Here is a 12,036-nt window from a genome sequence, read left to right as displayed (position 1 = left end):
TCCAGGTTTTAATTTCACTAAGGCAGGTTGTGAGCTGAGAAAGCTCTGATGAAGTTCCACTTTTAACATTGAAGTAGAGTTGAGTATCATCTGCATAAAAATGATAACCCAGTCCATAGCTACAGATAATATGGCCAAGGGGAAGCATATAAATACAGAAAAGCAGAGGGCCGAGGACAGAGCCTTGAGGGACTCCTTGTGTGACTGGCGCTGAGCTGGATCTGCTGTTGCCAAGACTAACAAACTCTTGCCTATCAGTCAGATAGGACTTGAACCACTGGAGGGCAGTGCCAGAGATACCCAGCATGTTCTCCATTCTGGACAGTAGGATGTCATGTCTGACCTGAGTGTCAAATGCTGCACTGAGGTCTAACAGAATTAATATGCTGGTTTGTCCAGAGTCTGTTGCCATAAGCAAATCATTGGTTACCCGTAGCAGAGCAGTTTCACAGCTGTGCCGCGCCCTGAAACCAGACTGAAAGGGTTCCATCAAGTTATTAGAGGTTAGGTAATTGGTGAGTTGGGAAGCTGCAACACGCTCAAGAACTTTTGACAGAAAAGGTAAGTGGGAAATAGGCCAGAAATTGTTAAGATTGTCAGCATCAAGGCCAGACCAACTGTGCTGTGAGGAGGAATATTTTAGAAAATAATAATAATAATAATAATAAAAATAATAATAAATGCTCAAATAAATAAATGCATGGTGAAATGTGACAAAAACTAAATACTAATAAACTGATATGTGAGCTTAAATAAATGTCTCATGAAATATGCTTTTTTTGCTCATTTATTTACAGATGTAAGAAAAAGTAAGCGAAGCCCGTGGAACTCTCTGGATTCCTGCATAATTCCTAATAAAATTCTAAGTCACAACTCCAGACAAATATAATCTGACTAAACGAATAACAGACAGACAGTTGCACTTGTCATGTCTTTATTGAGCACATACAGTGCATCCGGAAAGTATTCACAGCACATCACTTTTTCCACATTTTGCTATGTTACAGCCTTATTCCAAAATGGATTAAATTCATTTTTTTCCTCAGAATTCTACACACAACACCCCATAATGACAACGTGAAAAAAGTTTACTTGAGGTTTTTGCAAATTTACTAAAAATAAAAAAACTGCTCAATACTTTGTCGATGAACCTTTGGCAGCAATTCCAGCCTCAAGTCTTTTTGAATATGATGCCACAAGCTTGGCACACCTTTCCTTGGCCAGTTTCGCCCATTCCTCTTTGCAGCACCTCTCAAGCTCCATCAGGTTGGATGGGAAGCGTCGGTGCACAGCCATTTTAAGATCTCTCCAGAGATGTTCAATCTGATTCAAGTCTGGGCTCTGGCTGGGCCACTCAAGGACATTCACAGAGTTGTCCTGAAGCCACTCCTTTGATATCTTGGCTGTGTGCTTAGGGTCGTTGTCCTGCTGAAAGATGAACCGTCGCCCCAGTCTGAGGTCAAGAGCGCTCTGGAGCAGGTTTTCATCCAGGATGTCTCTGTACATTGCTGCAGTCCTCTTTCCCTTTATCCTGACTAGTCTCCCAGTCCCTGCTGAAAAACATCCCCACAGCATGATGCTGCCACCACCATGCTTCACTGTAGGGATGGTATTGGCCTGGTGATGAGCGGTGCCTGGTTTCCTCCAAACGTGACGCCTGGCATTCACACCAAAGAGTTCAATCTTTGTCTCATCAGACCAGAGAATTTTCTTTCTCATGGTCTGAGAGTCCTTCAGGTGCCTTTTGGCAAACTCCAAGCGGACTGCCATGTGCCTTTTACTAAGGACTGGCTTCCGTCTGGCCACTCTACCATACAGGCCTGATTGGTGGATAGCTGCAGAGATGGTTGTCCTTCTGGAAGGTTCTCCTCTCTCCACAGAGGACCTCTGGAGCTCTGACAGAGTGACCATCGGGTTCTTGATCACCTCCCTGACTAAGGCCCTTCTCCCCCGATCGCTCCGTTTAGATGGCCGGCCAGCTCTAGGAAGAGTCCTGGTGGTTTTGAACTTCTTCCACTTATGGATGATGGAGGCCACTGTGCTCATTGGGACCTTCAAAGCAGCAGAAATTTTTCTGTAACCTTCCCCAGATTTGTGCCTCGAGACAATCCTGTCTCGGAGGTCTACAGACAATTCCTTTGACTTCATGCTTGGTTTGTGCTCTGACATGAACTGTCAACTGTGGGACCTTATATAGACAGGTGTGTGCCTTTCCAAATCATGTCCAGTCAACTGAATTTACCACAGGTGGACTCCAATGAAGCTGCAGAAACATCTCAAGGATGATCAGAGGAAACAGGATGCACCTGAGCTCAATTTTGAGCTTCATGGCAAAGGCTGTGAATCCTTATGTACATGGGATTTCTCAATTTTTTTATTTTTAATAAATTTGCAAAAACCTCAAATAAACTTTTTTCACGTTGTCATTATGGGGTGTTGTGTGTAGAATTCCGAGGAAAAAAATGAATTTAATCCATTTTGGAATAAGGCTGTAACATAACAAAATGTGGAAAAAGTGATGCGCTGGGAATACTTTCTGGATGCACTGTAGATAGATAGAAAATAATTCTTTGCATTTATATAGTGCTTTTTTCACTACTTAAAGCGCTCAGCAATTGCAGGTTAAGGGCCTTGTTCAAGGGCCCAACAGAGCAGAGTCCCATTTTGGCATTTACGGGATTTGAACCGACAACCTTCCGATTGCCAGTGCAGATCCCTAGCCTCAGATAGATAGATAGATAGATAGATAGATAGATAGATAGATAGATAGATAGATAGATAGATAGATAGATAGAGTGAAAGGCACTATAGATAGATAGATAGATAGATAGATAGATAGATAGATAGATAGATAGATAGATAGATAGATAGATAGATAGATAGATAGATAGATAGATAGATCGATAGATAGATAGATAGAGTAGATGGAGACCAGACATCCCGGTTTGACTCGATCAGTCACGATTTCAGACAAAGTGTCCTGGTTAGGTTGACCCCATGTCCTCTTTTTCCCAGGACAGTCTCATTTTTATGTATTGTCTTCCATTATATATCTACCATCCTGCAAATGTCCAATTTTGTCCCGTCTTTAGGTGGACAAAATGCAAAGGAGGGATGAACTTAGATTTAATGTGCATTTTTACAAAGAAGTGTTATACTCCATGGGGGAATCTCAAGGGTCTTCGGTTTTAATTTTTACCATAACCCTAGTACACTCATTAGATTAACAAGTTGTGTCCCATTTTGAACCCATGACAATCTGGTCAGCCAATACACAAGTTAAAATTTGATCACCATATATAGATAGATAGATAGAAGCTGTATTAATCTCAGAGGAAATTGAAGAGTTAATAACAGCAGAAATGAAAATGTAGAAAACATTCAGGGGAGTTTGAGGATTGTGTCAGCACTGTTATGCTCAATGGACTGAGTTCATTGCAGTTTTGCCAGTAGGGGGGACGTGACGGACTGAATAAGATATCTATCTATCTATCTATCTATCTATCTATCTATCTATCTATCTATCTATCTATCTATCTATCTATCTATCTATCTATCTATCTATCTATCTATCTATCTATCTATCTATCTATCTATAGTGCCTTTCACTCTATCTATCTATCTATCTATCTATCTATCTATCTATCTATCTATCTATCTATCTATCTATCTATCTATCTATCTATCTATCTATCTATCTATCTATCTATCTATCAGGCACAGCATCCTATAATTAGCCATGAAAAGAGATATTACTTATGGACTGGAAATTCTGAAACTGACTGTAAATGGATGCAATGAGAAATATAAAATTTTCTGTTAGAGTTCCTCGTCTACAGCTGGACTCTGTTACGGGAAAACGGCACTTACAACCTCAACAAAGCCTATCTGAGCCTAAATGTCACCAAAACTTCATTTCCCTACATGCTTTGCGCAGAAATACACTTCCGTGGGCTGTTCGTCTAGCCGCGCGACGGAAGTTAAATGTACTACGTTTCCCATGAAGCAATAGTACAGCCGCCTGACTGGGGTTCAGTTTTAAATTTCCTGTCAGGTGGTGTTGCAGGGTTTCCGATAGAGAGGGAGAGTAAATTAATACATGTATGAATAGTAAATTAGGTCGTTATTTCGACCACATTTTCTTAATTGCCCCGTCTAGTGGATAAACAGAATTCTACTTAACAATGGTAAGTAATGACAACTCCCAGGTTGTTTATCTGTTTCTTTCCTCGTATAAATGAACGGGCGTGGATGCAGCATTTTTCGTCAGGGCGACAACAATTTCTGTAAGAAACCATTAAAACTGCTTATGTCATTTTCTGTGGAACTGCTTTTTTGAGTTGTTTTCGAGACGGGGTAGATTTTACGATGTGTACAGTAGGTCCGCCGCATGATTGATTGGGCTTCTCCGGGCAGCATCGGCGCACCGTACAGCGGCTGAGCCGCCGCGACCGCACAGTTGGCGAGCCAACACCGAGAAACTGCCGAACGTCTAGTCCAGTTTTATTGCCCTGATTTAGTTAATCGCTAATCGGTTGAGTTCATTTCTAGTGCACTGGTAGTTTTAAAGTGCAAATTACCAAGTTGTTTATTTGTAAAGTCGTTCATTTTTATGTATTGAAAAACAACCTTGAAGGCATATTTACAGCATACTTGTCACTGCCGATCATCAGCCCTTAAAAGCAGAAGATTATGAGAATTACTTTTATTCGCCAGTTCTTAATGTATAGGAATTTAACTTGGTATCCTTGGAGTTGGTTAAAACAGAACACAACATCACATACAGATTACATAACAAAAGTTAAACAACATACCTTATAGAGAAGAATAGTGCAGTTATAAAGGAGATATGAAAACGTGTGCGTCTATAGGGTGTAAGTACAGTCCCACACATACATGTAGTTATGCTGTACATATGTTGTCATGATACCAAAATTTCATACAGATATACTAAGAAAAGTATTGAAATTGAGTCCAACTTTTGATACCCAATACTGAATATAACTCAAAATGAATTTATGTTATGAATGTATTCTGTATGCACTAAATTCTTTACCTTGGTGAAATCAAATGATGAGATATTTTTGTCATTAAAACACAGTAATAATTAAGTACAATTTAACTAGCCTTGGCTTTTACCTTCGTGAGCATTGTGGCCCATCACAAAACTACAGTTACCATCCATCAGCGGTCACAATTTTTTATAGGCTGATTTGAAATTTGAGCTTGTTTCTCCAACTGTATGAGGAAACTGCAGCAAAAACAGATAAAAAAAAAAAATTCATCAAACCACAATTATTACTGTGCTGGACCCCAAACTGTTTTATTCATGTAAACCCCTCTGTGAAGCAGCTGCTAAAGCCAGCAAAATCTGATCAACTTTTACTTTTGTCGGCATCCCACAGTTCAATTTCTCCTATAACACAATGGGTGAATGAGCACATGGATGAGCAGCACCAAGTGTTTTTCCATTACAGCAGTGAATAGTTATAGTGATTAAAGGATTTAGAGAAAACATATGACAGGGTGCCTCAAGAGGAGTTGTGGTATTGTATGAGGAAGTCGGGAGTGGCAGAGAAGTGTGTAATAGTGGCACAGAATATGTACGAGGGGAGTGTGACAGTGGTGAGGTCTGCGGTAGGAGTGACGGATGTGTTCAATGTGGAGGTGGATTACATCAGGGTTCGGCTCTGCTCTGATTTGCAATGGTGATGGACAGGTTGACAGATGAGATTAGACAGGAGTCCCCGTGGACTATGATGTTTGCTGATGACATTGTGATCTGTAGCGATAGTAGGGAGCAGGTTGAGGAGACCCTGGAGAGTGGAGATCTGCTCTGGAGAGGAGAGGAATGAAGGTCAGTAGGAACAAGACAGAATACATGTGTGTAAATGAAAGGGAGGTCAGTGGAATGGTGAGGATGCAGGGAGAAGAGCTGGCGAAGTTTGAGCGAAGTGGAGATGAGTTTAAATACTTGGGATCAACAGTACAGAGTAATGGGGATTGAGGAAGAGAAGTGAAAAAGAGAGTGCAGGCAGGGTGGAGAAGAGTGTCGAGAGTAATTTGTGACAGACGCTTATCAGCAAAAGTGAAAGGGAAGGTCTACAGGACGGTAGTGAGACCAGCTGTGTTATATGGGCTGGAGACGGTGGCACTGATCAGAAAGCAGGAGACACAGCTGAAGGTACCAGAGTTAAAGATGCTAAGATTGGCATTGGGTGTGATGGGGATGGACAGGATTAGAAATTGAGGACATTAGAGGGTCTGCTCAAGTTGGACTGTTGGGAGACAAAGTTAGAAAGGCGAGATTGCGTTGGTTTGGACATGTGCAGTGGAGAGATGCTGGGTATTTTGGGAGAAAGGTGCTAAGGATAGAGCTGCCAGGGAAGAGGAAAAGAGGAAAGCCTAAGAGAATTGTTTATGAATGAGGTGAGAGAGGACATGCAGGTGATGGGGGTGACAGAACAAGATGTAGAGGACAGAAAGATATGGAAGAAGATGATCTGCTGTGGCCACCTCTAACACGAGCAGCCAAAAGAAGAAATAAATGTGATTAAACATAATTGTAAAATGTCATTTAATAAAAGATTGTGACGTGCTACAGTAGCACACTTCGAGGCACTGATGGTGTTGTAGTGCTAAGGTGTGTGTGTCCAGAATGACACTGTCCAGCTGGTAAAAGTAATTGCAGACCCCTGTTTTAATATGCTAAAAGATCGACTGCTTACAAAAAAAATAACGTGTAGAAAATCGGCCAATGTCACATTCCTATTTCAAATGTATCAATTTACAGGCTTATGCTGATTATGTTTATGAAATTTAGAAATAAGATACAATAAGAAACAGGGCTGCTACTCTAGCTGTGCCCATTGCCCCACTATCGTAATGAAGGCTGTAGACTCCCATGAAAGTTTATATTAAGACATTATTTAAAGTGTTACAATCGATACCATCCTAACACTCGCACCTTCTTACAGTACATGAAAAGATATGCGAATAAGAGAGGAAGACAGGCTAAATTACTGGTTTGTGTCTATTAATTTTATTTTTAATTGATCCAAAGCATTTTAGGGGAGTTTCTGGAGCAAGTGATGACCTGTATGATGAGTAGGGTGGTGATCCTTTTGATGTGGTTTATGACAACATAGGGCATGCTTGTTTGCAGCAGATGGAACAATACAGCCAATTATTATATTACTAGCTGTGTAAGCCCGTGCTGTAAAAAATCTCGGCCTCCTAGAAACTATTGAAATCGTCAGGGAAAATAAATTGAAAAGCAGAGCCGGCCGTTTCGTTTTGCGAACCTGCTCGCCCCCATTCTCTCTCAGCGGCTAAGCGAGTTTCTCTCTCCTCGGAGGTTTCGTTTTGCCGATGTGTTTGCCTCGCTTATGTTTCAGCGGCTAAGCGAGTTTGTCTTTCCTCGGCGGTTTCACTTTGTTGATGAAGTCGCTTTCTTTCAGCTTCATGCTGTAGCCTCGTACTTCTTTCTTCTGTTTAACTTGGGGCTGCTTTGCCGGCTCTTTGAGCTTCATGCTGTAGCCTCGCAATTCCAGGCCGGACAGACAGACACACACACTTCCACGTGTAGATGTTTATATATAAGATATGAGTGGATACACTATTGTATTCCATTTAGCTTTACTTTGTATAATATGGTGTTCACAGAATGTCCAAATTGTATAACATTGTTTTACATAACATATAATGAAAATTAAGCGATGCATACCTGTGGATACATGCATGGCTGTAACATGTGGAAGAGTACAAGCCAATTATTGTTTTTGACAGGCCTCACAACTCACTGCTACCTATTTTTGGAGCGACTGTTGCTGAACCAATCCAGACAACAATGGAGAAGGTGCTCAGATCAAACTTTCAATTCGCTTCATAGAATTGTATTACGGTGGGCTGGGAAATATTTTATTTCTTTATTTGGCACAGTAAATAAATCTGCTGCTTAGCCTTCTTAGTAATGGAAACGGTGTTCATGTCCCAGCTGAGATTCCACCATATCATTAATTTTTCTTGGAAGAGGTTGTAGCTTTGTTTGCATTGTCTTGGTGGCATTGATTATCACGTTGTTAGTAACGAATCAAGACAATGACGAGTCACTTCCCTTCTACGTGCGGTTTCATTATCATTAGGAGTGGGCAGGAGGAGGAATATAGGAACCTCATCAAGGACTTTGTTAAATGGTGCGACCCAAACCACCTACACCTGCACAACAGCAAAACCAAGGAGCTGGTGGTGGATTTTAGGAGGACCAGGCCCCTCATGGTCCCCGTGATCACCAGAGGTGACTGTGTGCAGAGGGAGAAGACCTATAAATACCTGGGAGTGCAGCTGGATGATAAATTAGACTGGACTGCCAATACTGATGATCTGTGCAAGAGAGGACAGAGCCGACTATACTTCCTTAGAAGACTGGCGTCCTTCAACATCTGCAATAAGATGCTACAGATGTTCTATCAGACGGTTGTGGCGAGCGCCATCTTCTACGCGGTGGTGTGCTGGGGAGGCAGCATAAAGAAGAGGGACGCCTCACGCCTGGACAAACTGGTGAGGAAGGCAGGCTCTATTGTAGGCATGGAGCTGGACAGTTTGACATCTGTGGCAGAACTACGGGCGCTGAGCAGACTCCTGTCAATCATGGAGAATCCACTAAACAGGATCATCTCCAGACAGAGGAGCAGCTTCAGCGACAGACTGCTGTCACCGTCCTGCTCCACTGACAGACTGAGGAGATCGTTCCTCCCCCACACTATGCGACTCTTCAATTCCACCGGGGGGGTAAACGTTATCATTATTCAAAGATATTGTCAGTCTGTATTCCTGCATTGTTACAATTCTTTAATATTGTTTTTTATCAGTATATATACAGTGTAGAAGAGTAACAGACTTAAGATGTGTCAAATACTTCCATTAGAATTGATGCAATTACACTAGGCCTGTAATCATCAGGGGAGCATATTATATCTTTTTGGTCAACTGGAATAGATAATCTGTAGCAGTACATTGTGTCGGTGAAGACAGGAGATGCTCACCGCACACAGTTTTTCATTGTTGTGGTTGAGTCTGAATAAGGACCAGCAAACTTTTTGCAATCAGTCGAATTTTCTAACTCGCTTAGTCCTGAACAGGGTTGAGGGGTCTGCTGAAGCCTATCCCAGCTTGCATAGGCTTTAAGACAGGAACAAACCCCGGACAGGGCACTAGTCCATCCCAGGGCAAACACAGACACAGAAATAACCCCAACCACATACTAGGGCCAATTGAGGAAACACCAATCCACCTAGCATGTCTTTGCACCAGGGGTCCCCAACTCCGGTCCTGGATGACCACAGTGGCTGCAGGTTTTCATTCTAACCTTTAATTAGTAACCTGTTTTTGCTGCTGATTAACTTCTTTTAAATTAATTTTAATGAACTTGTTTTTTTAAGATTTGTTCCCCTGAATTTCTTCATCGTTCCTCTGAATTGCTTCATTTCGTTCCTTGAATGGCACCGAAACAGAAATGAAATGTGAAGTGAGTGAGCCAACAGAAGACCAACTAATTCAGGGCCTCAAACTCCAACCAATTTCACTCCAACGAGTTGTTTAATTAAGCGCAGAGTCTTGTTGTTAATTAAAGCCGTTCTTTAATTCCGTGGCTTGTTGCTGCTCTCATTGTGCAATAGCAGACATTTCTGAAATTGTTGATTTTCTATTTTCTAAGAGCTCTGGTCAAATGTTTAGAGGACCTGAGCAGATCCTGAGAGCTTCATCTTTCTTTTTTTTCAGATATTGTATGATGGTCACAGTTTGCTGGTCATGTTATGGCTCATTTTGTATCTCATTATTTGTTTGGCTGCTAATTAAGAAAAATGAAGCAATTTTTGGGTCTGAGTATTCATGAGCAAGTCAAATGAAAAGAATTCAGAAAACGTTACTTAGCAGCAAAAACAGGTCACTAAGTAAGAAAAGGGACCATAGTTGGGGACCCCTGCTTTGGACCGTGTGAGGGAAACTGGTGCACCCGGAGGAAATCCGTACAGACATGGGGAGAACATGCAAACTCCACTCGGGGAGGACCTGGGATATGATCCTGGTCTCCTTACTGTGTGGCAGCAGTGCTACCACTACGCCACTGTGCCGCCCACTTTTTGTAGTTCTGTCTTGCAGCTAGCTTCCGGATATCGTATACTTTGGTATTATGAGAAGCTAGTGCAAATAGTCCATCTCATTGTTGTCCACTTTTTATTTTAATAAAGCCAAGTTAAAACACTTTTGTCTACTTAAAAATTGCACTACCAGTTAAAAGTCTTGACCCATCCAGAAACGTTCATGTTTATTTGATAGAAATTGATGCATCTTTTTGTCAAGAAAGCATTAGACTGAGTTAAAAATACAGCCATGACATTACTAGTGTGTATAATGGCTATTACTATTTGAAAAGACTGTTGTTTTTTTATTTATTATCCACATATGGCTACAAAGCCTCATTTTCAGCAGCCATTCCCTCATTGTCCTAATGGTCAACTCCTTTAGCTTATCCTTATTTAGTCAGGTGTTGATGCTAATTGGTTATTACAGAAAACTTTGTAATTGCATTAGCATCACTAAAACATGTTATACTGAACAGGTTTTGAGTTTGCAAGCTGAATTAACAAACAGATTGGGGGTTCTGCTTTATGGGTCTTGAGGAAGCCACTGTAGTTTATGGAAGGGTGATAAATGATTCTGACAGAAGTCCTGTAAAGGAGTGAAGAGCAAGAAAGTTAAGAAAAAATGTCCATACCAGATGTGGGTTGAGGAAAGGGTTAAGGCATGGCCGAGAACCTCAATGTCTGTACTGAAGAGATAAGAGTGAAGGAATAAAGGCAAACCGTCACAGAGGAACATGAAAAAGAAATGGCAGAGAGCATTGGGGCAGGATGCACAATAGATGGGCATAAGTGAACGTGGTTGAATTAGGCTGATGGTCTTTGTGGTTCTTTTCCATTCATTAACATTGTACATACAGTGCCCTCAATAATGTTTGGGACATAGACACGCCTTTCCTTGATTTCCCCCCAAACCTCCCCCCCCCCCCCACCATAGTTTAAAATTACAAATCAAAACATTCAGACGTGATTAAAGTGCACATTGCAGACTTTCATTTAAGGCAGGGGTGTCGAACTCTGGGCCTGGTGGGCCACAGTGACTGCAGGTTTTCATTCTCACCCTTTCCTAATCAGTGACCAGTTTTCACTGATAATTAACCTTCATTTTAATAGCCCTGTTTTTAAGGTTTCAGTCCTCTGAACTGATTCTTTCCTTCATTAAATGACAGCCAAACAAAAACGAGACATGAAACGAGCCAAAAGGTGACCAGCTAACTTGGGGGGGCTTCAAACTCCAACCAATTTCTTAATGAAAAGCTGATTCTTGCTGTGTATTAAACCCATTAATTTAATTCCATAACTAGTTGCTGCTCTCATTCTGCTGCACAGCAGATGTTTCCAAAACTGTTGATTTTCTGTTTTTCTAAGAACATCATCAAAATGTTTTGGTGACCCTGAGCAGATCAGCCTTACTGAGAAATTCACCTTTCTTTATTTTCACATATTGCGTGATGGGCACAGGTTAGCTGCTCGTTTTATGTCTCATTATTGTTTGGCTTCTAATTAAGGAAGAAGAAACTAAGGGGTCTAAGACTACTAAAGCAAAATAAGTTCATTAGCAGCAAAAACTGGTCGCTAGTTAAGAAGAAGGTTGGAATGAAAACCTGCAGCCACTGTGGCCCTCTAGGACCAGAGTTCGACATCCCTGATTTAAGGGGATTTTGATACATTTCAGTTCCACCATGTAGAAATGATGACACTTTTTCTTCACGGTCCAAACCCCCCCATTTCAAGCACCGTAATATTGGGGGAAAATAACAATGGCTGTTCTATTAAAGATGTCATATTTAGGACTTTGTCGCATATCCCTTGCATGCAATGACCACTTGACATCTGCGATTCATAGACATCAGCAGGTGCTGAGGACCTTCTCCTGTCACGCTCAGCCAAACCT

The 12,036-nt window shown here is 41.4% G+C and overlaps 1 protein-coding gene across 1 annotated transcript in view; it reads left to right on the top strand.

Annotated features, from left to right (window-relative positions):
• Window positions 1-4,019: 4,019 nt before the first annotated feature.
• Window positions 4,020-12,036, top strand: part of ap2s1 (adaptor related protein complex 2 subunit sigma 1) — a 372,915-nt gene continuing 364,898 nt past the window's right edge. Inside the window, exon 1 of the transcript XR_007936347.1 lies at window positions 4,020-4,187. The gene's annotated coding sequence lies outside the window, so the exon portion shown is untranslated. The remainder of the gene's footprint in view (window positions 4,188-12,036) is intronic.

This window comes from Erpetoichthys calabaricus, chromosome 1 (assembly GCF_900747795.2).
Source record: "Erpetoichthys calabaricus chromosome 1, fErpCal1.3, whole genome shotgun sequence".
Classification (NCBI taxonomy): Eukaryota; Metazoa; Chordata; class Cladistia; order Polypteriformes; family Polypteridae; genus Erpetoichthys; species Erpetoichthys calabaricus.
Note: the sequence above shows the minus strand (reverse complement) of the source record. Positions and strands in the feature narration are given on the sequence as shown.